General features: G+C 43.5%; 1 protein-coding gene across 1 annotated transcript in view; it reads left to right on the top strand.

Annotated features, from left to right (window-relative positions):
* SNCA (synuclein alpha) overlaps window positions 1–23,822 on the top strand; it is a 145,080-nt gene that overhangs the window by 110,798 nt on the left and 10,460 nt on the right. The window lies entirely within an intron of this gene.

Genomic DNA, 23,822 nt, shown 5'->3' with positions numbered 1-23,822 from the left:
CTGAGCCTGTAATTCCTTACTGCTGTTATTATTTTTACTGTCTTTCTTTGATCCTGTGTTCCCTGCTGTTCCAGCCTTTGTTGGAGCCATCCTATACTGTTCCTCCACTCTTTCACAACGTGCTCCCCTTAAAAAGTAAGCGGAGATATCTGTGGACCGGCCTGGTCTCTTTATATTGTACAGTTCACTAGTCTGCATAGGAAATGGGGGGGGGAGAGCAGACATTTACCAGCGTCCGTATCCTTTATCCCTCATATTTCTTAATGGGATGTTATATCTTCCAACCCCCCCCTTTCCTGAACCTCCTCCGTTTGTGAATGTACTCGTGTGGCACGGCCAAACATACAGCTCAAGTTGTAATAGTCTCGGGACTCACCAAGGCCGGTCCCACCGTCTCTGCACGACCTCCAACGTACAGCCTGGTCGTTCCAAGACTCTCCACTCCGCTCTGGGGAAAAGGGGGCTCCACTCCGGTCTAGGCTCGGCTCCTTTGGAACGGCTGCTCTCTGGCGCGCGGTGTGTCACCACGTGTACTCCCTTCCGGGTCTGAGGGGGGAGGGTGCCGCACGCTGTCTGTTGTGGGCGGATGCCTGCCTACGGGTCTCTGGACTCTGCTACGGTCCTCCTCACGGCATCATCCTCTTGCTCCACCCTCGAGTCGACTGGAGTTGACTACAGTGGTGAGAGTTGAATGGGCTGAAAGAGAGATACGTCAACTAGTGAAGAAGGCTGTACCGGAGCGAGGATATGAGAATGTATATGAGAACTGAGCCTGATGCAGATTGCACTTATGCCCTGATTGAATGGTGGGAGAGTATATTGGCCGGGTTTCAGAAAAGTGTTGTGAGTTTGACTGAGGGATAGAGGCACAAGTCATATCACTGCTTCCAGCAGGAGACCCAGATGAGTGTCAAGTGAGGATAGCGGAGTACCAGAGGGTGAGAAGGTAGAGTTAGGAAGCCAGGAAATAGCCACATAGGATAGACTTAAATCACTGAATCCCCATTAGATTTGATTAGTAGGTACAATGCCCGGCGGGTGTGGAGATGCGACTAGGTGTACATCTTGTGATATGTATGCGTTACTCGGTCATGCTATCGAGGGCAAATACAAATGCGCAAAATGTAAGCACATTGCTTCCCTGGAAGCTCAGGTCCTGAATCTAGGGAAGCAGCTGGCAACATTGAGACGAAAGTCCATACCGGAGGAGAGCCAGGATCGTACCAGTCAGGCGCAGGCAGGGGCCTGCACAGAGGTGGGCGGAGTAATGGAGGTGCAGGCATCAGAGCAGAGTAGAGGGGTGACAGGAGGGGTAGAAGGGGACAAGGCAAGGAGGCTGATCCTGGGCTGGAGCACCCCAATAGATACGTCCCGTTGCGTGATGTTGGGGAAACCAGTCAGGGACCAGCATTGCTGGAGCAGAGCGACGCCCCTAGCTGCCAGGGGAAGAACTCCTCCAGTGAGGCCGGGAGAAAGGGAAAGGAAAGACAGGTGCTGGTGGTAGGGGACTCAATTATTAGAAGGACAGACAGTGTAATCTGTCACAAAGACCGTGAGCGCCAAACAGTCTGTTGTTTACCGGGCGCTCGGGTTCGGCACATCGCGGATCGGGTGGACAGATTTTTGGGTGGGGCTGGGGAAGACCCAGCTGTCATGGTACACGTGGGTACCAATGACATAGGCAGAGGAAGATGGAGAGTCCTAAACGATTTCAGGGACTTAGGAGCTAAGTTGAGGAGTAGGACCTCCAAAGTAGTATTTTCAGAAATACTACCTGTACCTCGAGCCACACCAGAGAGGCAGCGGGAGACTAGGGAAGTTAACAAGTGGCTGAGGAGCTGGTGTAGTAAGGAGGGTTTTGGGTTCCTGGAGAACTGATAGTGAAAAGTGCAGCGCTAAAACAATAAGACAATAAAAACATCAATGGATAAATGAAAAGTCTATGAATGGCACGCAGTAGTCTTGTAAAAAAGAGGAGAAAACAGTCCAATAAGAAATCCCAATGAAAGTGCTCAGTGCTGATCAGTAAACAGGACACAAGTGCTTGTTCAGTGCAATCCTTCACCAGAGGTGCTAGCCTCTCACCTGTAGGCTGTGAAAAGACAGCCTTAAAAGTACACTCCCAGCAATGTGAAAATCCTGACCAGGACAGCAATCACAGAGGGCATCTCTCCTTTTTGTAAAGGTGTTCACAACGATCCCCATGTAATAGAAAGGGGGCAGACCATAGTGCAATATGTTTCAAACACCATAATTTATTAATAAAACAAATGGACAGCCTCTTACTTCAAGGTAATGCAAAAACGAGCAGTACAGCAATCCAGCTGATCTCCAGACAGAGCGGAACGCTCTGCTAACAGGGGCTATGAGTGACGTCACGATCTCCTCCCCCTTGCGCACGCGTATCGTCCGTGGGTGGGACTTCCTCAGCGTATGGGCGGAGGGGCGGACGTCACTCTTTTTATATGCATCACTCCGCTCAATTCAGCGTCGCTGCTGGCATAGCAACGTCGGAGGAAAACCAGGAAGTGCCCCAGGGCCCGCCCCACACAGGAAGCAGTACATTGACCCAGGAACATAAACAGAGTCCTCCATAAACACCGAGACAGCAACAAGGGCTAAAGGGCTAGTAACGCCCATTACTGTTCAAGAGCGGGGGGATATAGAATATCAGAACTAACATAAATATGGCTCTTTGGTAGGGACGGATTGCACCTAAATGGGGAGGGTGCAGCCTTACTGGGTGAGAAGATGGCCGAAAAGTTAGAGGGGCTTTTAAACTAGGTGACAGGGGGGAGGGTACAGATGTAGAATTAGCCAGTGGAAAGCAAGATTCAGAGGGCACAAATGGGGGCATTAGCGGTAGGGTGTTTGGAGCTCCTAAACCCAGGGTGGGTATGGGGAAAAATCAAGAGAGCAGCCTAAAAACATCAAATGAGGATATATGTAACTGGTCAAAATTAAGAGGTTTGTATACCAATGCCAGAAGCCTGGCCAACTAGATGGGAGAGCTGGAGCTGCTGATGTTTGAGGAGGACTTAGATTTTGTGGGGATAACAGAGACTTGGTTTGACAGCTCTCATGACTGGATGGCGACCATTCAGGGGTATTCCCTTTATCGTAGAGATAGAGAAGGTAAAAAAGGGGGAGGGGTATGTCTGTATATTAAGAACAGTGTACAGGTAAATATGAGGGATGATATTAATAATGGCTCTATGGACGAGGCAGAATCCCTATGGGTAGAGCTTCAAAGGGAAGGCACGGTGGGGAAGGTAATATTGGGCGTATGCTACAGTATAGGCCCCCTAACCAGAGGGAGGAGGGGGAGGCGGACCTCATTTTACAGATAGGATTGGCAGCAAGGATGGGAAATGTCATTATAATGGGGGACTTTAATTATCCAGATATAGACTGGGCAGAAGGAACCGCACACTCAGCAAAGGCTTGGCAGTTCCTAAATGTTTTGCAGGACAATTTTATGGGTCAGATGGTGAATGCACCGACAAGAAACAATGCGGTACTTGACCTACTGATTACCAACAATACAGACCTGCTCACGGATATAGAAATATGGGGCAACTTAGGAAACAGTGACCATAGGTCAATACGTTTCAGTATTAATTACAGTAATAGGAAACACAAGGATAATATAAGGACACTGAATTTCAAAAGAGCCAATTTCCCAAAACTGCACTCGCTGCCAGAAAATATCAAATGGGATAGAACCCTGGGAACAAAGAACACGGAGGAAAAATGGGAGTGCTTCAAGAGCATACTTAAAGCGGAGTTCCGGGCAGAGAAACGTTTTTTTGTTGAACATACCCCCGGGACAGTCAGGGCTAGCACATTCCACAATGGCTAGCCTCTGATCTGTCCCGGTTCGCACTTACCTTTTAGAAGAAATACTTACTTAGAAATTTTCTTCCACAGCGTTTCCATCTCGGTTGTGGGCAGCTGAAGCCGGCGCGGTCCTCTTCTCTGTCTTCTTCCGCGTCTTCGTGTCCCAGAATGCACTGCACCGGCCCCTCTCGTCACTTCCGGCGCGGCGCCGCATTCCTAAACAGCTTCTGGGCATGCCCAGAAGCTGTTTAGCAGGGGAATGCGGCGTCGCCCGGAAATGACGAGTGGGGCCGGTGCGGCGCATTGATTCCTGGGAGCTATGACGTTTAGCTCCCAGGAATCATCGCGAGGCAGGAAGTGACGGGGTGAGCCGCGGCGCTGGAGGAGGAAGCTGTCATAGGTGAGTATTTACGATCGTCAATAAAAAGGTGAGTAAACAAAAAAAAAAAAATAACTATCCAATTCCTTTTCAGGTGCGGCATACCTAGCGGAGGGGCACAAAAAAAAAAAAATCTTTTTTGTGCCCGGAACTCCGCTTTAACAAGGGGATTGGCCATTGGTATAATTTAATTCTATTAAAGAATAATGGTCAAATGGTATAAAGTTTAACAGGTCAGTTACAAACTTGTATATCAAATGTCTTAATTCATCTGTTATGGCATTACTGTATGCAGTATGTTCATTTGAAAAGCAACACATATTTATTAGCTCTGCTGCTTTTATGATTGAAAGCAATATGGAATAAGCTAGACTTTCCCTTCAGTATCTCAGGAGATCAAGAGCAAGGGAAAAATTTGATTTGCAGCATCCAGGGTGTTTATTAGGTTACTTATTTCATAAACATTATACATCCATCAGCGTAATTGTGCTGTGTATGTAATATACTAAGAAGGCTTAACCAGAGAAAGTAGATACATGTTACTTATTATCGTGCACCCACTCTACGTAATTATACTGTATACTCACTGAAGACAAATTACTACCACTAACAACACCTCCTTCTCTTAACTTATTTTTTAGCTCCTTTTAACAGATCAAGCTGCCCAGCTTGTCAGTTAGAGGGATGAGACAAACCATTTAACACTGACAAGGCTGCTTAAAACGTGTAGTTTTTAATAATTTATGTAAACCCTTTACCACAAAAGGAAAAAAAACGGTGTTGTAACTGCATGAAAAGTGTTAGCTGGACTTTGGCTTTAGTTTGTTTGTCAAGTTCATTTAAACCTGCTAGTGCATCTAACACTACCACTGCGGCGATTGAGGCTGACACGTGTCTCTCGGACACAGCAGCTCAGGGTCAGCTATAATCTCCCCTTTCACCACATAGCCAGGTGTGTAGCCCAACACTACTCCTTTTTCACAATTCGATTATTTTTGTTTTTCCCACAAGATTTGCTGCAGTATATGGTGGACCAAACAAATCTCTTTGCAGGGCAATTTATTGCCTCCAACCCCAATTCGTCCTAAGCCCATATGTCTTATTGGCGTTGTCTCACACTAGACAAATTCAAATTGTTTTTAGGCCTTACTTTTATTTTGTGGCTTACAAAGAAAAACAAAGTGCATGCCTACTGGTCCACCCACCCCATGCCAATGTATTCCACTGTCATGTCCAGGACACGCTATGACATAATTATGCGTTCCCCAAGATCATCCAAACCATGATAAATTATATAAAATACGCCCCCTAATAAATCATTTTTCCCAAACGATTTGCTGAAGTGTATGTCCCAGACCAAAACATTTGGGTGGACCAGTCTGCACTTGAGAAAGGAGCACGCACGCCCTGTGAGGCTGCTGCGAACGCTCGGAAACGTGTTGTGCGATTTGGCTGCTGGATCTTTCATGCTGGGCTCCCCTATCTGTCGGCGCCAGATGTAGGAGCAGGCCGCCCTTCTGAAGCCATGGGCCCTCCTACCAAACAGTCTCTCGGCTGACCAGGTGTCTCCCTGAGTAACAGAACACCTTCCTGAAGCCGCCAGCCATCCTACTATCTGGTCTCTTGGCCCTCCAGGCATCTCCCTCCTTCACCATCCCCTGCACCACCTCTTGGAGCCACAACATCCAGCCATGGACCCCTGTGTTCCTGCAGACCACCCAACAGATGAGCTATTTTATACTGTTTTAAATGTGAGCAGTTTTCGCTCTGTTTTTTGTTTTTTTCACAATGACACATTGGTGGAAATTCACAGAAGACGCGGCCCCATTGTAAAGCCTAAATGTGTCCACTATTATAATAAGTTCATGGGAGTGGATTTAAACAACCAGATGCTACAACCATATTTATCAACCTGAAAGTCCCTTTACTGGTATAAAAAAGTTACATTTCATCTCTTTCATATCGCTTGTATAATTCGTAAGTCTGCTATCAGAAGTCAACAGAAAGTCAACCCATTTTCTACCTCAAATATTTTGAAGATATCATCAGAGTGTACAGCAGAGGAGGAGTTAGAAGAGATACTAGTTATTATCCCTATTGTCCCTCCCAACCTGGCCTATGCATCAGAGAATGCTTTAGAATTTATCACACATCCATAAGATATTAGTTGCCCTTATTTTTAACAGACTGCCATTTCCCCTTTTCAAATACCTGTACATATTATGTGTCTGCTACCACATTTCTTCCTTCCACATTAACTGACCCTGGCCTGTTTTCTGACGATGCATTTTCCAGCTTTGCCTGGAAAATGTATTGTCTTTCCAGGCAAAGCTGGAAACCAAGTTTCTGACTTAATCGTATTAATTTTTGGCTGCCACTTGGATTGTTCTTTTGCTCTTCTACTTTAGTACACAGGGGTCTCAAATATGTGAGGGGTTTCAGAATAGTGTTCTGAGTAGAGAAAACAGTTTTTGGATTTCTTTGTTCCCAGAACAGGGTCTGGAGTCCAGAGGCTTCAAAGAGATTTGGATGGGAGAAGCCTCTACCCCTGTCCCCATTTTTTCCTAGCAGAGGCCCTAAGCTTGATGGTCCTTCCTGCTGCCTAGACCAATACTTTGGCTGTGCTGACCATATTGCTGCCTGTAATGACCCAGGACTTAAAGGACCATATATCTGCCTGCTACCTGGACCAATACTTTGGCTGTGCTGACAGTATCTCGGCCTGCTGCTTGTACTGATTATGGACAGTATTCCTGCCCTGCTGCCTGGATAATTGCTTTTTCTGTGGCTGGCCACATCCCTGCCTGCTATCTGGATGCTCTCCTCTGTGGACTACTGCACTACTAAAGCCATAGGTAATCTTATGTTTACCCTTTGCTCAGCAGAATGTATTTTGGGGTGAAATTTGTATGTACATGCTATGTGTTAGAAACATTAAGGGCCTTCAAAATGCAATAGGTTGTTAGGAAATTAAATGTATAATTTATGCTCCTAGAACATCTGAAGGTGACTACTTGGATGTTGGGCCTCTGTATATGGCCAGGCTGTGTAAAAGTCTCACACATGTGGTATCGCCATACTCAGAAGGAGTAGCAGAATGTATTTTGAGGTGTAATTTTGGCATAGTAACATATTAACATAGTAACAGAGTTAGTCAGGTTGAAAAAAGACACAAGTCCATCTAGCTCAACCAATAAAAAACAAAAAAAGAAAACACAAACATCCAATCCCATATACACAATCCTATACCCACAGTTGATCCAGAGGAAGGCAAAAACCCCCAGCAAAACATCATCCAATTTGCTACAGCAGGGGGAAAAATCCTTCCTGATCCCCTGAGAGGCAATCAGATATTCCCTGGATCAACTTTACCTATACATATTAGTACCCATTTATATTATGTACACCTAGGAAAGAATCTAGGCCTTTTTTAAAGCAATCTGCTGAGCTGGCCAGAACCACCTCTGGAGGGAGTCCACATTTTCACAGCTCTTATGATGAAAAAACCATTGCATATTTGGAGACAAAATCTCTATAAAGAGTGCCCCCTTATCCTTTGTGATGACCTTAAAATGAATAACTCAACATCAAGTTCACTATATGGACCCCTTATGTATTTGTACATGTTGATCATATCCCACCTAAATTTCTCAAGAGCGAATAAATTCAGTTCTTCTAATCTTTCCTCATAGCTGAGCTCCTCCATGCCTCTTATCAGTTTGCTCTTCTCTGCACTTTCTCCATTTCCCCGAACTGTATGAACTGTATATTCCAGATGAGCTATAACTAACGATTTGTACAGAGGCAAAATTATATCCCTCTCACTGGAGTCCATGCCCCTCTTAATACAAGAAAGGACTTTGCTTGCTTTGGAAACTGCAGCTTGGCATTGCATGCTATTATTAGTGCATAACTTTACATTTATCAACATAAAACCTCATTTGCCATATAGTTGCCGAATGAAACAGTGCGTTGAGGTTGGCTTGTAAGTTGGAGACATCTTGTAAGGAAGATATTCCACTGCATAGCTTGGTGTCATCTGCAAAAACTGAAATAGTACTTTTATTCCCTGTCCCTATATCATTTATATATATATTAAAAAGTAAGCGTCCCAACATTGAACCTTCAGAGTAGGAATCATTATTAACCACTACTCTCTGAATTCTATCTTTTAGTCAGTCGTCTATCCATTTACACACTGATCTTTCCAAGCCTGTAGACTTTACCTTACACATTAGCCGTGTGTGGGGAACTGCGTGTTAGTAGCTATGTGTAAGAAATATTGTATAAATTGACAACTTTGTGTAAAAAAAAATATGTTTTAATTTTCTTTCCAGGTTTTCCAAAAACTGGTAAAAAAAATGGCACCTTTAAAAGACTCATAATGCTTCATAGAATATACTTTGGGGTGTTTGCTTTCCAAAATGGGGTCATTTTGTGATCATTTCCATTGTCTTGGTGCTCCAGGGCCTTCAAAACGTGTGATAGGTAGTCAGGAAATTAGATGTGTAATTTTTGCTCCTAGAGCACCTGGAGGTGCTACTCGGATGTTAGGCCTCTGTATGAGTCTCACACATGTGGTTTTACCATACTCAGGAGCAGTAGCAGAATGTATTTTAGGGTGCCATTTTTGGTATATACATGCTATGTGTTGAAAATATTTTATAAACGGACAACTTTGTGTAAAAAAAAATATGCTTTCATTTTTTTCCACGTTTTCCAAAAACGTGGAAAAAAATGATACGTTTAAAAGACTCATAATGCCTAATAGAATATACGTTTGCTTTCTAAAATGGGTTAATTTTGTCTGTGTTTCCATTGTCCTGGTGCTCCAGGGCCTTCAAACGTGTGATAGGTAGGAAAGAAATTATATGTGTAAATTATGCTTCTAGAACACTTAGAGGTGCTACTTGGATGTTGGGCCTCTGTATGTGGCCAGGCTGTGTAAAAGTCTCACACATGTGGTATCACTATATTAAGGATGAGAAGCAGAATGTATTTTGTGGTGTAATTGCAAGTATGCATATGCTGTGTGTGAGAAATAACTTGTTAATACGACAATTTTGTGTAAATATATATACATATATATATATATATATATATATATATATTTCTTCATTTTCCCAAGAATTGTGGGAAAAAATTACAACTTAAAAAAACTCACCATGCCTCCTACTAAATACCTTGGGTTTTATACTTTCCAAAAAGGGGAGTATTTGTACTGACATTTCAGGGAGTCAAGAAATGAGATAGGCAGTCAGTATGATTGACACAATAGCTTGTAGACTCTCTAACTTTCACACAGACTAAATAATATACACTCATTTGGGGTGTTTTTACCAAAGATATGTAGCAGTATAAATTTGGGCCCAAATTTATGAAGAAAAATTACTTATTGGCAAAATGTTATAACATAAACTAAACTTTTAATTTTTGTGTTTTTCTGGTTTTTTTTTTTTTTTTTTTTGCTTATATCGCAAAAAATAAAAAAAAACAGCAGTGATTAAATACCACTAAAATAAATCTCCATTTGTGTGAAAAACAGTGTAGCATGACTGAGTAATTGTCATTCAAAGTGTGAGAGCACTGAAAGCTGAAAATTGGCAGGAAGGGGGTATAAGTCCTTTGTATTGAAGTGGTTAAAGAATATGTAAATCCAACATTTCATATTTCTGATATGTTCCTGCTGTGACATGTACTTGTATGAAAAAGTATCCTGTTCTTTACGTTTTGCTATCTTTGTGTGAAATACCTGGTGTTCCTGCCAGTCCCTCTACTTACCTATTAAAAACTGACCACACTAGGCATAGGAGCACAGCATGGTCAATGTTCTAGCTGTCCTGGAAATTCAGCCTACTCAGCTCCACTGATCAGATATATGCAAACATGCCCTCCCCTTCCCATGCACAGCTATTCACTGGGAAGACTAGATTGCCGTTTCTCCTCCTCCAGTTCTATAATATCCTTATGCAGGGGGCATGTGGTCATTTATAAATAAAGGTATTTATTATATATATATATATATATATATATATATATATACATACATACACACACATACATACAGTGTGTGTGTATATATATATATATATATATATATGTGTCCTCTCAAAATAACTCAACACACAGCCATTAATGTCTAAACCGCTGGCAACAAAAGTGAGTACGCCCCTAAGTGAAAATGTCCAAATTGGGCCCAATTAGCCAAGCCATTTTCCCTCCCCGGTGTCATGTGACTCATTAGAGTTACAAGGTCTCAGGTGTGAATGGGGAGCAGGTGTGTTAAATCTGGTGTTATCACTCTCACTCTCTCATACTGGTCACTGGTAGTTCAACATAGCACCTCATGGCAAAGAACTCTCTGAGGATCTGAAAAAAATAATTTTTGCTCTACATAAAGATGGCCTAGGCTATAAGAAGATTGCCAAGACCCTGAAACTGAGCTGCAGCATGGTGGCCAAGACCATACAGCGGTTTAACAGGACAGGTTTCACTCAGAACAGGCCTCGTTATGGTTGACCAAAGAAGTTAAGTGCATGTGCTGAGTGCCATATCCAGGAGTTGTCTTTGGGAAATAGATGTATGAGTGCTTCAAGCATTGCTGCAGAGGTTGGAGGTTGAAGGGGTGGGGGGGGTCAGCCTGTCAGTGCTCAGACCATACGCCGCACACTGCATGAAATTGGTCTGCATGACTGTCGTCCCAGAAGGAAGCCTCTTCTAAAGATGATGCACAAGTAAGCCCCCAAATAATTTGCTGAAGACAAGCAGACTAAGGACATGGATTACTGGAACCATGTCCTGAGTTCTGATGAGACCAAGATAAACTTATTTGATTCAGATGATGTCGAGAGTGTGTGGCGGCAACCAGGTGAGGAGTACAAAGACAAGTGTGTCTTACCTACAGTCAAGCATGGTGGTGGGAGTGTCATGGTCTGGGGCTGCATGAGTGCTGCCGTCACTTGGGAGCTACAGTTCATTGAGGGACCATGAATGCCAACATATACTGTGACATACTGAAGCAGAGCATGATCCACTCCCTTCAGAGACTGGGCGGCAAGGCAATATTCCAACATGATAACAACCCCAAACACACCTCCAAGACGACCACTGCCTTGCTAAAGAAGCTGAGTATAAAGGTGATGAACTGGCCAAGCATGGCTCCAGACCTAAACCCTATTGAGCATCTGTGGGGCATCTTCAAATGGAAGGTGGAGGAGCGCAAGGTCTCTAACATCCACCAGCTCCGTGATGCCATCATGGAGGAGTGAAAGAGGACTCCAGTGGCAACCTATGAAGCTCTGGTGAACTCCATGCCCAAGAGGGTTAAGGCAGTGCTGGAAAATAATGGTGGCAACACAAAATATTGACACTTTGGGCCCAATTTGGGCATTTTGACTTAGGGGTGTACTCACTTTTGTTGCCAGCGGTTTAGACATTAATGGCTGTGTGTTGAGTTAATTTGAGGGGACAGCAAATGTATACTGTTATGCAAGCTGTACACTCACTAATTTACATTGTAGCAAAGTGTAATTTCTTCAATGCTGTCACATGAAAAGATATAATAATATATTTACAAAAATGTGAGGGGTGTACTCACTTTTGTGAGATACTGTATATTGAGCGAACTGAAACATAGTCAAAAAATACCATCTCCATCTTTCTTGATTTCTTTGCAGCCACGCAAAAGCAATGTGCCACTTTTACCACGGTCAAATGCAGGCTACATGATAAGAAGCTACCCTGCAGTAGGCTTTACCCCCCCACACTCAGGGTAGTCAGTGGCAGGAAAACACAGTTTTAACTTCGCCTGAGGATGCCTCCAAATGGCTAGCTAGCCTCGCCTAACACCTGCAGACTTTGAATTTTTGTTACTCTGTTCTTCTTTAATTTGGTGGCCTTCTTCGACTGAGAATGTTCATTGTATTTACTGCCACAGCTTGCTAAGCCGTATGAATTAGTTTTATATGTGGTGCCGCTCTGTAATTCTTTTTATGTTGCCTATTAGGACCACTTCCTCATTGTGGGATCTTTTATTACTATGCCAGAGGCGTAACTAGAACCTTCAGGGCCCTGATGCAAGAAACCATGAAGGGCCCCCCAGACCCCTGGCCGGGGCCCTTACCTTCAAGCCCAGGGCTCTTCCCACTAATCCTGGGGCTCTTTACACTCGTTGCATGGCCTTTTATTACGGTCCCACAGCAGGATTCTTTCACAAGTTCTGCAGTGGGCCCCCTTCCTGCAATCTTGTGGGCCCCCTTCCTGCAATCTTGGGGCCTCCCCACAGTGGTGCAATGCCAGGGTCCGGTCGCAAGTGTGACCTTTGCGATCCTGGAAGTTCACCCACTGGTTTTCTACCGGGCCCCCTGGAGCATGGGGCCCGGTAGCGATTGCAACCCCTGCAACCCCTGTAGTTACGCCCCTGTACTATGCTTTGTTCATGTTTTTGTTTTCTGTGTAGTCTCTCTGGGACTTTTAGGGGCACCCCCTACTGGTTCTTCAAGTCTTTGGAGAAATCTTGCTTTGTTTTCTTCTGTTGGACCGGATAGGATGTGTGGGAGTTTTTGGCTTGGTCTAACCTATAATGTAGTAATAATTCACCTGCCTTGCCTATCTGTGGTTTAATTTCCTGAGGTATCGTTTTGATGCTGGTCTATGACCTTTCACCCAGTCTGATGTGTTCCAATATGTACCTTTCAGTGTCCTGGAATGACTGAAGACTGAAATCTATTTAACTATTAACCAATTAAAGACAGGGGTGCAATATTTATTTACAGGAGACCAACTCAATGGGCTCTAGGGTGATGGCTCCTAAACCCCCATATACTACACGCCTTCCATGCCACATACTCGTACTCTTGGGGTGTATTACCAAAGCTTTAGATGTCCAGGTTGAGGATTTGTTCCCTCATTCAAAGGACTGTTATAGAATACTGGTATTCTGATATTTGGACACATACTATACTTTAGTCAATATTTACCTGCCTCCCCCCTTTGACGCTCAGATGTTTTTATCATGCACCAACACACTGCTCCAGGTAGCTAGGGGAGTTATTGATTTTTGCTGGAGACTTCAATGCTGTCTTAAATGCCTTGATAGAAAGGCTGGGGGAGTACCTGCTAAGTCTACTAATTCGAAGGACTGGGCAGGCAGTTTTGGCTTTGTCAATATATGGCATTAGAGGCACCCTAATCAAATAGCATACTCCTACTACTCTGTATCTCATGGCAAGTTTTTCATCACTGCTGCATTTTTGAGTAAGGTTATTGATGTCTGTTATCTCCCTAGAGCAGTGATGGTGAAACTTTTTGAGCCCGAGTGCCCAAACTGCAACACAAAACCAACGTATATATTTCAAAGTGCCAACATCCATTGCCATGCAGTACATCGCACATCTCCATCACAAAACTTCTAGTACATAATATGTATCGCCCTTCAGCTCACAACACTCTGTTGTCCGGCCACATCACATCAGTGAGCTACACATTATAAATTGTCATGTAACTGATTGCACACCTCACCATTCATCCCACCCCTCCATACAGCTCATAGCACACTTTCCTCTCCATCACACATCTGGTCCCCACTGTGCAACTCACCACCCCCTCCCCCCTTTGATTTGGTACGGCAGTGGTGCAGTGACACTCATGTAGCCCATCATGCTCCCTCTGCCCACACACCCATAGCACAGAACACAGTCATATGGTGCAGCTCATTACCAGCAGCTCCGGACTCATCTCTGGGCTTTCTGCCCAACGGAACGAATCGGGTGCATTCGGGAACCCCCGGGCAAACAAACGCCCACTTCTCCCCCCGCGCTAGTCAATTGGCTGTTCATTCCCCGGCCGAGGGAGGTGATTGGCCACCCAGTCAATTGGCTGTTCATCCCACGGCTGAGGGAGGTGATTGGCCGCCACTGCTGCTGGTCTGTGAGTCGGCTCCGCAACGTTTTCTCCAACATGTTGTGCTTGGAGTCAAAGTGCTGTGGCTGATCTGGAGGAGGAAGGGCAGTGACGGGCCATTGCGTGGAGCTTTTGTGTGCCCAGAGCTGCTCAGAATACTATGGCTTGCGTGCCCACTGAGAGGGCTCTGCGTGCCAGCGGTGGCACGCGTGCCATGGGTTCGCCATCACTGCCCTAGAGCTTTATCAGATCATGCTCCTTTGGAGATACAATTTCAGATTGAGCGTACCCCTGGTTATGTGCACATAACCAGTACCAACCACATAACCAATATGAACCTATGGTACTATTTAAGGTTTGTTAGGTTGCAATGTATTTTTTTTTTTTTTTTACTGCTTTAATTATCACTAGGAATTGTATTGTAGGAAAAGAATTAGCCGCACATCCAGGGATTCCAATAGGTTTCAAATACCTTTACAGGTACATACCATACAGGTACATACTCATACTATACAAAGGTTCTTACATTTGTTATAGTCATTATTCTTTTCTGTTTGTTACGTTGTATGTATTTACATTTTTTCCAATGATTTTCATTGGTACTTTCTACACGTTTTTTTAAACGTTTTTCTATGTGATTGTCGGTCCAGGTCTTTGTGTGTATGGGTGAGTTCACGGTACACACGATGGGCTGGAACTTCAGCTTGATTTTTATATTTAAATCACCACTGAGATGCCCTTTGGGGCTGAGGCCTGCTGATTGTTACCGCCCCCGGTACACCTGTTTTCATTGGGGTGGTCTATTTAAGATCTATAGTCAGCTACAGTCATTGTAATGATTAAGCACAAGATGTATGTGTGAAACGCGTCTACGAGACTTTATGCTGGTGTCTTTGGTGTCATCACTTGCAACTTTTTGGAAATAAAGGTATTTGAAACCTATTGGAATCCCTGGATGTGCGGCTAATTCTTTTCCTACAAGTGTTCCCACGGAGGCGGGCCGGGGCCAGCACTCTATTGGATATCCTATCTCCTGGCAATCACCACACAATATACACCGGGAGCAGTGTCTTTCTTTTCTTCAGGAATTGTATTGTGCTCATCCTTAGGATTTAGATAATTAAACTTAAGTAATACAATGTTGCTTCCTTTGTTCTTGAGTCACCAGTCGTTTAATAAAGCACAATACCATTAATGTTCATACATTTTTACAGCAACTAAACTGCGGGATACACATTAGATTATGTAAATACTTTGAATACACTGTGAAATAGAAACTAGAAAAGGAAATGCAATAGACTATATTAAGTTCAATTTTGATAGCCTGAAAAGTGCTAATTGACAAGCAATGCAATGGTATAGAGTTCATTATTGATAAAAACAGCTTTTTTAAGATAACATTTTGAAATGCATTTTACTTTGTCTGCCTAAAAGACAAAATATATATTTTTTATGCATAAGTACAAAGTCCTGGGTTTAATTTTCACTAAAGTCACTTTTTGAGCTTATATCCTCTCCCTCCTTGTCAAGGCGGGACTAGGAATATTTGGTCTATGGAGCAAACTGAGCAATCTAGCCCTTTAGAATGGATAGATAAAAACTTTATTGTCATTGCAATGCAAATTACAATGACATTCTATAAAAGCTCCACACGTAAACATATATAGCAACAACCTCAACATACACACATGTGAACAATTACTCCCTCCATATAAAAAGCCTAAAAGGAACCCCTAACACAGCAACAAAGCCAAGTCACTTACAGCTAGATAATATTATTTAAAATTACCATTTAGCCACAGGTATATAGGTTATATAGCTGTACGCAAAAATTTTTAAATTCTTGGGCTATGTCTGGATTACTCTTCTGCATTACCTATATAGCTATATAGAGCTATATAACCTCTCCAAATCAGAGTCTCAAACACTAAACCACTCTCTGAGACCTGAACTTATGAGGGAATTCCTGGAAGGCAATTGCCCCAAACTACTCACCCCAGAGACTACTGCAGGTAAATTAAACCAAGTTCTAACAAGTGAAGAATTGGAGACAGCCGTCAAACATCTCAAACAAGGCAAGAGCCTGGGCCCGGAAGGCCTAGTGGCCACATATTATAAAACCTTTTTAACCACTTAAGGACCGGAGGATTTGGCTGCTCAATGACCAGGCCCTATTTGTGATACGGCGCTGCGTTACTTTACCGGGCAATTGCACAGTCCTGCAACACTGTACCCAAACAAAATTGATGTCCTTTTTTTCTCCACAAATAGAGCTTTCTTTTGGTGGTATTTGATCACCTGTGCAATTTTTATTTTTTGCGCTATAAACATAAAAAGAGTGACAATTTTGAAAAAATTACAATATTTTTCACATTCTTTAATATGAAATTTAAAAAAAAAATGTAAAAATCAAAATTGTTTAACATTTTATGCCAATTTGTTTTCTGCTACATCTTTTTGGTAAAAAAAATCGTAATAAGCGTATTTTGATTTGTTTAGGCAAAATTTATTGCGTTTACTAACTACGGGAAAGATTTATGTCATTTTTATTGTTTTTTTGCTTTTTTTACTAGTAATGACGGCAATCTGTGATTTTTTTTACTAGAATGCGACATTGTGGCGGACAGATCGGACCCCTAACTGCCATTTTTGACACTTTTGGGGGTACCAGTGACCAGTACTACAGTAATCAGTTCTAAAAATATGCACTGTTACTGTAAAAAATTACACTGGCAAGGGTTAACATTACTGGTGATCAGTGGGTTAAATGTATCCCTAGGGGCGTGATTCTAACTATCAGGGAGTGTGGCTTGTGAAGTAATCACAGAGACATGCGATCTTGTATAGCAGGATCACATAGTCTCTGTGATCACTTCAGGGAGAATGACAGACGGCTGTGTTTACATCAGCCGTCTGTCTTTCTCTCTCAGCTGTGGGAGATCGCGAGTGGCTGGCGGCCATCGGAGCCACCGGTCACATGCACTGGCTCCCCCCTGACAAGCGGGGGCGGGAGCACGCCACCGGCTGCGCGCGCTCGCCCCCTAGAGTCTTCTGAGCAAGCGACGTAACATAACGTCGCTTTGCCCAGGAGCGGCTGCCTGCCGCAGTAAAACTGTGGTGGGCGGTCGTTATGTGGTTAAACTGCCTCGCCACCCCCTTCCTTAAGGCTTTCAACTCTGACATAAACCCATCCTCTTCTAATTTCCTTGAAGCACATATTGCAGTCATACATAAAGAAGGGAAAGACCTGACCCTGGCAGCAAATTACAGACCAATATCCCTCCTGAATGTGGATCTGAAAATTTTTGCTAAAACTCTAGCAAACCGTCTCCTTCCCCCTTTTCATCCCTTGATCTCTAATGACCAAGTTTGTTTTGTCCCAGGCAGAGAGGCCAGGGACAATACCATTAAAGCGATTAAACTGCACCATTTACTTACATCCTCAAACAAACCAAGCTTCTTCTAATCATTGGATGCTGAGAAGGCATTCAACAGGGTGCCATGGGACTATATGAAAGCTGTGCTCAAGTCAATGGGACTTGGAAAACAACTAATAAGCTTCATAATGTCCCTCTACATGGACCCAATTGCAAGAGCCTGGGTTAATGGCCTACTGTCGAATGCCTTCCATATTCGCAATGGAACTAGATAGGGCTGCCCCCTCTCCCCCATACTCTTCAGCCTTACATTAGAACCCTTCCTAATACACCTTAAAACCAACCCAGACATCAAGGGCATAAGCGACCCCAACAAGGAATACAAGCTTACTGCATTTGCAGACGACATTCTATTATTCCTCACAGAACCCCACATCTCCCTTCCAAACCTCATTTTAGAATTTCAAAGTGATCTCAAATCTCAAGATAGATGTCTCCAAATCCTATGCCCTTAATATCTCTCTCCCTACTAAAACAGTGACACAATGTCAGGAAAACGTTCCTTTTAAATGGAAAAATGATGAAATAACATACCTCGGCATTCAACTGCCCAGACATCTCAACCTCCTATATGCCAAGAACCATGCTATCATTCTTCATTCTCCAAAACCTCACCACAGATCTTAAAAAATTGGAAAAATCTATATTCTCCTGGTTTGGCAGGGTGGCAATGCTCTATCTCCCCCCCCCCCCCCCCTTACGTGTTACAAGCAGCCCCCATACACTTCCCACCAACTTTTTTTCAATACTACAAAAAGCTTTGCACCAACTTCCTCTGGGTAAAAGGGAAACCCAGGATAAGCTATGCACATCTTACCCCACCGAAACACAAAGGGGGTATAGGTCTTCCTGACCTCAAAAAATACTTTCAGGCCTGCCAACTTACGAGAATAGTTGACAGGAATGTCCACTCCAAATCCAAAGATTTGATAAATCTAGAATCATCATTCACTACACTCCCCTTAAGATTCTTTCTGTGGATATCTCCGAAACACACACCACCAGACCTTTGCCAGCATCCCCTAATCAGCTCGACCCTCCACAGCTTTCAAGAAGCCTGTAAATCGACCTCCATATCCTGCATTCCAGGTTCCCTTACATCCCTACACCTAAACCCAGAATTGGCCCCAGGAATGTACAATGGCTGTCTGAAAGACATTTGGCCACACAACAATGTCCTAGCCCACCAATTTTCTAAGCAGGGTAAACTTCTCCCAAGTGAAAAGCTCCCCTCAAATGGATCAAAACCCCAATTTCCCCAATGGCCCTATAACCAATTAACTCAATACCTGCGCTCTTCAAATCAGACATTCGAAATTTCCAGGAAACTTTCCCCTTTTGAAATCTTGTGCACAAAACAAAACCCTCAAAGTCAACTCATCTCCACAACACATTCCCTCCTTTTCGCAGGGATTCGGACAAACTAGAGTCAGGTTTGCTCAAATTGCGAGGAAGACCTTTCCATCTCCTTTTCTCCAGAGGATTGATAATAATCTTCCTAAACATCCACAAAGGCTCAGTAAACACCTCCATACAGGAAAACGGATATAAAATCCAAACCCTATGGAACCGCACGACCGAACACCTGCACAAGTTTCACCCACATGTCCCGGACATGTGTTGGAGATGCCAAAAAGAAAAGGGCACTCTCCTGCATGTGTGGTGGTCATGTCCCCAAATCTAAACATTTTGGTTGGAAGTAAGTTGCATCCTCACAAAAGTAACTACATATAATCTTGGTTTCAACCCTGCACAATTCCTCCTTAATTTTTCCTCTATTCCTCTACTCTATTTTCTACTTTAAATCACTACCATACACATGATTAATGCAGCGAAGCAATGTATTCCACTGCATTGGAATACCACTAACGCCCCATCGATCAGGGAATGGCTCAACAGAATTGTCAAGATAGCAGAAATGGAATGCCTCATTAGCGTTGCACGCGACTCCCCACAAAATTCTCATCAACCTGGGCCCGCTGGGACACCTTTCAAACATTGGTTGAATATCAAGCCCTCACTTCACATAACATGGCATAACTTATCTATCCCTGGCATCCCACTGGTACCCGCACAAGGGATAATAATGGGGACAGTAGCACCCCTAGATCTTGCCTTTATATTCACATATGAAAGGAGGGAGAGAGAGATGGCTACCCACCCCCTCCATACCATGAGTTTAACACCTTAGATATTCTCCCCATTATCGCTCCTGCCCCCCCCCACCCACTCATCCTAATACCCCCATCCCCTACCACCCCACACCCCCTGAATATCCCTTCACCAAACCCCCCTCTCCCATTTTATATACACAAATATAAACTAACCCCACCCCATGTAACATGATCAGGAATCCTTGTTTTTACCCATCTCAACATAATTAATGATTATGAATATACCCCTACCACTCGAGTACCCGCACACCAAACACTATAACAACTAGCAGCACAAACCATACATTATAAGACTCCTCCCCAAACCCAACGCTATACAGTAGCCAACAAGGATATTTCCCCTTTTCCGCACACTGCAGTTATGTGATATTACCTAATGTTAAAAACCTCCTAAGTTACATACATGATTTGTTGATTCTTGATCAGTTACTATGTTCTGCCTTTTCTTATGTTACCACGTATTGTCTTTGTACTACCTTGTGTAAACTCAATAAAGACTTTATAGAAAAAAATAAAAAATCTATATAGTGCAGATAAAACACAGTGTGTCAAAATTATACCATACCTTCATATGGTATGAGAAAAATAGTGTAGCGCTAATGTCCTTTAAAAACTATGATTGCAAAGTCCATATCATATTCAATCAAAGAAAATTAGTCTTTCCAGAAAAAGGAAGAAATCCACAAAGATAGTGCTCAATTCCCAAATAATATGTCTCCTTAATGCTGAAAACCACGTGAAGGAGAGTCGCAACCAAACAGGTTTAATCAGCCTCTTACCAAATCTCTATGATCCTTATTACAGGGATCATAGACAGCAGGAAAGCAAATTATTTCAGGAAGAGACCTCCCAGCTATCCTCTCTCCAGTGGGTCCAACGATCCTCACTGAAGGTTTCTTTCAGCGCTGATCAGTGGCCATCAACTTAACATTGTTCCAACCTCCTGTCATGGGAGAAGTTTGCAGGCTTATAATAAGTGCAAAACGAGCAATAACATTTTGAAAGTGTTACTGCCAAGTGAAAGAGCCCAGTGTAATATATCAAACCTATTACACTTTTAAAAAAAAACAAATATATATGTAGCACTACTCCCAAGGGAGCTGCTCAGTGTGGGTTCCCCTGGGTTACCACGAGCAACAGAAATACTTTCCAACATTCCAAAATGTTTCCAAGTGTAATTGCCACAGACAAGAACCAGTCTAGTTTCTCGGTTTTTAGGGTTTATTTGAGAACTTGGATGGGAGAAGGGATGAGTGGGATACTCCAACAACTGAGCTATGCACAAACTGGCAGGGACTGTATAGAACTGCAGATTAATGCTGGTTAACGCTGACTGACGCTGGTTAACGCTGACTGATGCTGGTCACGGCTAGGCCCCTTACTTTGGTTTCACCTTTGAATGTGGAAAGTCCTTTTAAGCCCCCTAAGGCATTCCTTCCTGCAGTAGCTAACCTTTGTCCAGACTGTACCACAAAGATACTTCAGGGCCCTTCCTGGCGCCTCCTTTATACCCTACTCTTTAGGGCTTTACAACTTGGCACCCCATTTACTATGCACTCCTGGTTCCTCCTTGACCTCTCTGGAGTGGTTCCCTCTCCTAGGCAGACCCCTGGGCAGATCTTGAGTACTCACAAAATTGTTTTTCCAGAAGATCTCTGCACAGCAGCCCCACTTGGTCAGCAACTCTGGATCCTCTGCAGCCCAGCTCAACCTCTGGTCCCCAGGCCGAACGCCCGGACCACCTTCACACTTCAACAGGAAGAGAGACAGCCGTCACCTCCTCCTGGGACTAATTCTCCTGCCAAAAGACACCCTGTCACATGCTCCCTCATAATTAATTTCCAATCCCAGGATGCATTGTAGCAATGCCCACCCACTGGGACAGTCATAAACCCTGGTGTGCTATTGGCTAGGTTTCCTCCACTGTCCAACAAAATCCCTTAATGGATACAGTGGGGAGACTCCCCAGACTCAACAGGACACACCTGGAAACATGTGACAGGCTCCCTTACAAATCAGGCCCTCCTGATAAGCAGAACAGGGCCACAATATATGTTTTACCTAACACCTATCTGGGAGGGTGCTACATCTATATATATATATATTTATATCTATCTATCTATATATATATATATATATATAAATAAATATATATATATATATATATATATATATATATATATATATATATATATATATATATATATTAACAAAGGCTGATATAAAGTGATCTGGGCTCTAGATGGAAAGTCTATACATAGTAAGCAATAATCATTCCGTTAGGTAAGCATTCCAACCATCACTGCAAAACCTTATAATGGTGCTGTTAGAAAAAAAAAAAAATTTGGTGGTGTTACAGCAAAGGGAGCTCCACAGTATCATGCAATGTGCCCAGTGTCTCCACACCCCCCCCCCCCCTCTTGTTGTTTCACTCACCAGAAATCTCTCCCTTCAAAAGGGGTAGCCAGCATTCACAGCTCCACCTGGCTGTATATGGACATCCAGGACCAACCCTAGGACATTTTTTCCTTCCAATCCAATACCCAGCAATCTCAATCATACATGTAAATGGTGGAACCAGACTCCATAGCACAATACCGTAGCTATATATTTAGTAAAATAAGCAGTATTGCACTTACATTGCTTTAAAAGTCATTCAGCATGAACCAAAACAAGGAAGTCTGGGACATAGGCGTATCGCTCAGTGCAGTATGAAAACTCCTCCCACAAGCTTTAACCAGACACTGATAGAAGTCATAAGACTGCAATATACTGCTGAGAAAAGGTATTTGGCAGTTTATATTTACTAAAATTATTAAATTTCCATGTTCCTTTCCTGTGGGAGACCAGATATAGAGAATGCAGGCTCCTGGGTTTAGTAACACTTTAAAGTGGTTGTAAAGTCAGAAGGTTGATTTTTCTTAATTCATTTTACCTGAGGTCCCTCTTTGTTCATCGATGTCCACGAGTGTCTCAGCCACCCGAGATCCTTCCTCCTGATTGGCTGAGAAACAACAGCGGTGCCATTGGCCCCTGCTACTGTCAATTAACCACTTACCGCAAAGTGACGTAGTGCTACGTCGGTAAACTTTGCGGTAGTATAACGGGATGATGCCTCTAGCTAGAGACACCATCCGGGTACCGTGGTTTAGGGCCGACGGTCAGCTTTCCGTCAGTATTGACCGATGCGGCTCGGGAGCCGCTCGATCGTTACCCGGGTGAGCGGGAAGGGACGTCCCCACCCTCCCGCCGCCTTCCATGACTTTGGGACCGGTGGGATGGGAGCCCCGAGCACCCAGCCGGCACGTCCGCCGGCTGGATGGAGTCCCAATCAAAGCCAGAAACGGCTTTGATTGGGTCTCCGATGACGTAACCTGGATGCGGCGTCCATGACGTCACTTCCGGGTTACTGTGCTGCAAAAGGCGGCAAATTTTAAAAACGGCTGTATGCAAAAACGCCGTTTTCTGCGTTTTGTATACATGAAAGTGTAGTGGAGGGGTCGAGGGTCTTTTAGACCCTCGATCCCTCCATAAAGAGTACCTGTCACTGCATATTGGTGTCACAAGGGATGTTTACATTGCTTGTGACAGCAATAAAAGTGATCAGATTTTTTTTTTTAAAAAACCTGTAATAAAGTTTAAAAATAAAATAAAATAAATAGGAAAAAATAAATACATTTTAGCCGCCCCCCGTCACCGTTAGCTCGCGCACAAAAAAAACGTATACGGAAGTCGAGCCGCGAATGAAATCGCTGTTCAAACCACACATGTGAGGTATCGCCGCGATCGCCAGAGCGTGGGCAATAATTTAAAAAAACTCTAAACTGGTAACCGTTAAATAAATTTAAAGCGTCGCCGATTAAGATCTCTATTGACCGTAGTTTGTCGCCATCCCACGGTGGGGGCGCAATTTTAAACCGTAACATGTTGGGTATCTATTTACTCGGCGTGACATCATCTTTCACAATATACAAAAAAACAGGCTAACTTTACTGTTTAGTATTTTTTTAATGCAGTGAAATGTGATTTTTTAAAGACCTCTGCGCAAATACCGCGTGACAAAAAATATTGCAATGACCGACATTTTATTTT

The sequence above is a fragment of the Pelophylax lessonae genome (genome assembly GCF_965119305.1).
Source record: "Pelophylax lessonae genome assembly, chromosome: 1".
NCBI lineage: Eukaryota > Metazoa > Chordata > Amphibia > Anura > Ranidae > Pelophylax > Pelophylax lessonae.
This window is presented reverse-complemented; position numbering and strand designations above follow the sequence as displayed.